At 36.2% G+C, this 6,000-nt stretch overlaps 1 protein-coding gene across 3 annotated transcripts in view; it reads right to left on the minus strand.

Moving 5' to 3' along the window:
* Positions 1-6,000, minus strand: part of GKAP1 (G kinase anchoring protein 1) — an 87,698-nt gene that overhangs the window by 61,120 nt on the left and 20,578 nt on the right. The window lies entirely within an intron of this gene.

Consider the following 6,000-nt stretch of genomic DNA (forward strand, 5'->3'; position numbering starts at 1 on the left):
CCTACAAAGAAATTGACACTATAACAGATGTCAGAGATGGTATCTAGTTTTGGAGACAGAAAATATAATGTTACTAAAAACAAATAAGAATACTAAAAACTCAATAAGCATTATAAAACATACCATATCCTTAAGACAGACTAATGTGCAGGTACAGAACCTTAAATAAGGTGACCAATTGTTTTGGCATATGCCTGATGTTACAGAAAATTTCCAGTGCATCTTTTTACTGTTTTCTTTTTATTCCTTTTGTATGACTGGTCTACCTTTAAAGTCATCTAATACTACTATAGTAAAATGACTCTTTGTGATCTGTATCTTTTGGTTCCTCTCTCTCACCACTCAGTCTCACCTTAACCTCTAACAATCCAGCTCCTGCCACCTCCAATCAAATTATTCTTCAAGACTTACTTTTCCTAACTGCCCAACAGAACTGGTACCGTAGCTCAATGAGACTTTGGCTTGTCTACCTTTGGAAGTAAGGTATGCAGCTCAATATAGGATAGCTACAATAGGACAACAGTAAACTATCCTGGATTTGTTTACATGTATGTGTCAACTTATTCATACCATATAATAAAAACAGAACTTCAGTGGGCACTGCTTCTAATCTGTCCACAATACCTTCCTTCATTCCTTTGAATAACACTTCAATCCAGTGTCCTAGGATTCTGGCAAGACAGTCACCACCTGATTCTTTATACCACTCGCTAGCATACCCACAAACACCCCAGCTGCCATTGCAACCACCAACAGGATGGGAGCAAAGGACGAAGCTATTTCTTGTTCTCTTGGGAATTAAATTTTGAGAACAAACACAAAGTAAGTAGGGTTCAATCAGCGGATTATAGCCTCTAAAAGTGAGTATACTAGCTCTACTAGTTCATGCCTAAGAGCTCCCCAGAATTTCTTAGTTTTCCTCTTTCCCAAGGTCTCATTGTTTAGTTTTTAATTCAAATCTGTTAATTAGTATCACTTACCAAATTATTTTTTGCCAAAGTTACTCAGAATTGTTTCTGCTGCTTAACAATTTTAAAAAACTGAACTAAAACAGAAATCAGTTCCTAAAAGGAGTAATCTGTTTCAAAGGGATACTTTGAAAATTAGAAAAATTTAACACTGGACATCAGGACCTGATAAATCATTTATTTCTAATCAATGTTATCCCTTTAAAAGTATCTCATCCAACCCTATACTAAGACAACAAAAAGAGAGGGAAAACTAGGTTTATCACAAAAACTTGATCTAACTCAGAGAAAATACAATTAGAATTAAAATAATAAATAAGGGCATACAGAAATTCTCGTTAATTCCCAAGTGAACTGTACATACTTTTCTAAGGAATAACTGAAAGAACTGAATTACTTCAATTACTTCAATCCAAATGAATAATGATCAGGAAAAAGTAATCTTTCTTAAAGGTTAACTTTTTATACTTTACTATATAAATGTGTATTTAAGGAATATACAGTTAAAAGGTAAAAAGAAATTGGATTCATATTGTTGCTGTAGTTGTCCAGTCACTAAGCCATGTCCAACTCATTGTGACCCCATGAACTGCAGGATGCCAGGCTTCCCTGTTCTTCACCATTTCCCAGAGTTTGTTCAAACTCATATTCATTGAGTCGGTGATGCCATCCAACTATTTCATTCTGTTGCCCTCTTCTGCCTTCAGTCTTTCCCAGCATCAGGGTCTTTTCCAATGCAGTTGGCTCTTCACATCAGTGGCCAAATTATTGGAGTTTCATCAGCTTCAGTATCAGTCCTTCAGTGAATATTCAAGGTTGATTACCTTTAAGATGGACCGGTTTGAACTCTGTGCTGTCCAAGGGATTCTCAAAAGAGTCTTCTACAGCACTACAGTTCGAAAGCATCAAATCTTAGGCACTCAGCCTTCTTTGTGATCCAACTCTCACACCCTTACGTGACTACTGGAAAAACCATAGCTTTGATTATGCAGACCTTTGTCGGCAAAGTGATGTCTCTGCTTTTTAATATGCTGTCTAGGTTTGTCATAGCTTTTCTTCCAAGGAGCAAGTATCATTTCATTTCATGGCTGCAGTCACCATCAGCAGTGATTTTGGACCTCAAGAAAATAAAACCTGTCACCGTTTCCATTTTTCCCCCTTCTATTTGTCATGAAGTGATGGGACTGGATGCTATGATCTTAGTTTTTTGAATGTTGAGTTTCAAGCCAGATTTTTCACTCTCCTCTTTCACCTTCATCAAGAGGCTATTTAGTTCCTCTTCACTTTCTGCCATTAGAGCGGTATCATCTGCATATCTCAAGTTGTTGATTTTTCTCCTAGCAATCTTACTTCCATGTTAATGACATGGATTCATGTTAGTATCACACAAAAAAAGGAAATTTATATCAATCTTTCCACCAAAACACAAAGCAAACAGAGTACAAAATATTTCAATATAATTAGAGCATAGCAAAAGTAACTCCATAGAAAAAGTAACAAAACTACTTAAATTTATTCTGAGCAAAGTTGTTTCAATTTACCACCATGCTATTAATCTGTATTAATGACATTTAAAATTTACAGAAAAGGCATTTAAGATTATTTCCAATATGTCACATATTCTGACTAATATTCCAAAAATAAATCCCTGGGCAAGAGAAGAGGTGATGAAGGTGGGAGTCTTGCAAGACGTCATTATTCTTTTTCATATTATCTCATATAACTTAAGTATATAGGTAGCTGATTCTAAGAGCATGATAAAAATGAATGAAATGGAACTTTTAAAAGTAAAAAATATGGCTCTCCCCAACATTTGATTCTAAATATAACAGTTTAGAGCTTACATTTACCTTTTAATTATTAACAAAAACTAGTATACAAGGAAATACAATTAGGATAAAATGATTTAAATTTCAGCTTAGCTTTATGAAAACTACAAAACACTTATAAAATGTCACTATATGATCAATCAGTTTATAAGGATTCATAGAGAACCTTCTATATGCTTTGCCTGTAGGCCTTAAAGAAACATAAATCTGGCTTTTGCCCTCAAAGCATTTCTACCCCAGTTGGGAACAGAAAACTTACACATATGACAAACAGAGAACAGAATAAGATATTAAAAGTTCTACAAAAGTTGAAGGAAAAAAGGTAAACAAGAACAAAGAAGCATACACAAGAGAAACTACTAAGTTGGTCCTTAAAGGATAGATATCATTTGGACAGGTAGAAAAGGAATGAAAGTATTTTAGGAGGAAAGAGTCATGTGAACAAAAGTATGATATTAAGAACAGACACATCATGGGATACATGATAAAAGATGAATTCTATGAAATACAAGAGGAATGTGAAAAAACACAGGCTTTGAGAGATCACATAGGTGGATGATTTAAATTTCTCTTCTACCCATGCTAGTTGTGACATGGGGCAAGTTACGTTCTTCTGTCAATTTCAAGTTTGCTGCTGCTGCCGCTGCTGCTGCTAAGTCACTTCAGTCGTGTCTGACTCTGTGCGACCCCATAAATGGCAGCCCACCAGGCTCCCTCGTTCCTGGGACTCTCCAGGCAAGAACACTGGAATGGGTGGCCATTTCCTTCTCCAACGCATGAAAGTGAAAAGTGAAAGTGAAGTCGCTCAGTTGTGTCGGACTCCTAGCGACCCCATGGACTGCAGCCTACCAGGCTCCTCCATCCATGGGATTTTCCAAGCAAGAGTACTGGAGAGGGCTGACATTGCCTTCTCAGGAATCTCAAGTTTATTTAGACATAAAAAGAAAACTGAAATACCTACCTTGCAGAGTATTTTAAAAAATTTAAAGCTATAATATACATAAAGTACCTAGTACAGTGCCTACCTTGCACAAGAGTTGCACACCGTAAATTAGAATTCCTCTTCTCTATGCTGGAGAACAGTAGAAAATAAGATTGCTTAGGTAGGTAAAATTGGGTTCCAGACACTCCCTAAAAACTAGGGATTCAGGATAGATGAAAGAGGAACACTGATAGAAGTGATTTTAAAGAAATAAACTGGAATATTAGGAGAATGAGAACTTAGAATCAACGGGTCTGGCTAAACTACTGCAGTCCCAGCATTCGGAAACCTGGACCTGACCATAGCAATGCAGGAAACAAAGAACACCATTTCTCAGCAAAGAGTGACCAAGTTTTAGAACAAGGATTGATAACAGGAAGAAAGGTAGCACAAAGCTACAATATCAGGAAAAAGAAAGAAAACATGATTCCAAATTCCAAGCTGTCTAAATCAGAGAATTAATCGTAAGACTGCTAAAAATGTAGTTTTCAATGTAATTAATTATCAGTACATGTAGAGGTAGAACTGAGAGGGGAAAAAAGTTTGGGCCTGAAAGACAGATACTGGATAAGAAAATGCAAATAAAACCATGATTCTTAAAAAGTACCTTATATGTAAGTTTGCAAGTTGAGAGCTGCTCATCATTTTCTTTGTACCCATGGGAAGAGGATGAAAGGAAGAAAAAGAGGAAATGACCCTAAAATGCCCACAGGATTGGAGAAGATACTTACATGTGTCCAAGATGGAGTACTTCAGACTCCCTTCCTCTTGGCTTCCTTCATGCCTCCTATCCCTATCCAGTAGTAAAACATTTTTTTTTTTGTATTTAAAAACCTATAGGCTCAAGGGTTTATGATCAGTTAAAGAGTATGAAAAACTGATGAAAAATGAGGACAGTAAATATTTTAGGACTACATTTTTAAAAATTTGCAAATCAAAGTACCATAAATATTTTACCCACTTTAAATCCAAGCAAAACAAATCCCAAATGAAGAGTTAATTTCCAATTCTCATAGGCATCATGGGAACAGGGTTACTGCAGAACACAGGACATAATTCTGAGAACATTTAATACTTGCAACCAAGTGTTTAGCCACAGTAGCAGTAGTGCCCTCTGCTCCTCTAACTCAATGATTTTCAAAGTGTAGAAAGCAGATTTCCCAGAAAACTTCAAATAATCTTATTGAACGTTATGATTTTAAAAGTTGTCAATATTCTGCAAAAACTATGTGTTCATACTAACGATCATGTTCCATTCAAGTCAGCTAACACACCTTCATATCTTCTGAGTGCTGTTTACATTTACTAAGTCGAGTGCTTTAATTATATATCAAAGTAATAAAAATAGTTCACTGATTCATGGAAGGATTAAAAGTAGCAATGAAAGTAGTAAATAATACAACTTATAAAAACAGCATTAATTTAAAAAATGAACAGGATTCTAATACAGTGTATACAGAATATAAATCTGTTATGTGTCAAGACAAAAGTGGTATCATATAAGCAGCTAAAAAGGAAAATAATAGAAAATTAAAATACCAAAATTAAGAGCCTCTTGATGAAGGTGAAAGAGAAGAGTGAAAAAGCTGGCTTTAAACTTAACGTTCAAAAAACTAAGACCATGGCATCCAGTCCCATCACTTCAAGGCAAACAGATAGGTAAAACACAGAAACAGTGACAGATTTTATTTTCTTTAGCGCCAAAATCACTGCAGATGGTGACTGCAGCCACGAAATGAAAAGACATTTGCTCCTTGGAAGAAATGCTATGACAAACCTAGACAGCATATTAAAAAGCAGAGACATCACTTTGCCAACAAAGGTCCATATAGTCAAAGCTATGGTTTTTCTAGTAATCATGTATGGATGTGAGAATTGGATCATAAAGAAGGCTGAGCACCAAAGAATTGATGCTTTTGAACTGTGGTGCTGGAGAAGACTCTTGAGAGTCCCTTGGATAGCACAGAGATCAAACCAGTCAATCCTAAAGGAAATCAACCCTGAATATTCACTGGAAGGACAGATGCTGAAGCTGAAGCTCCAATACTTTGGCCACTGATGTGAAAGGCCAACTCACTGGAAAAGACCCTGATGCTAAGACTGGCAGCAGAAGGAGAAGAGGGCAACAGCGGATGAGATGGTTGGATGAACATGAGTTTGTGCAAACTATAGTTAAGGACAGGGAAGCCTGGCATACTGAAGTCCACGGGGTTGCAAAGAG

This window comes from Oryx dammah, unplaced genomic scaffold (assembly GCF_014754425.2).
Source record: "Oryx dammah isolate SB20612 unplaced genomic scaffold, SCBI_Odam_1.1 HiC_scaffold_1, whole genome shotgun sequence".
NCBI classification, from domain to species: Eukaryota; Metazoa; Chordata; class Mammalia; order Artiodactyla; family Bovidae; genus Oryx; species Oryx dammah.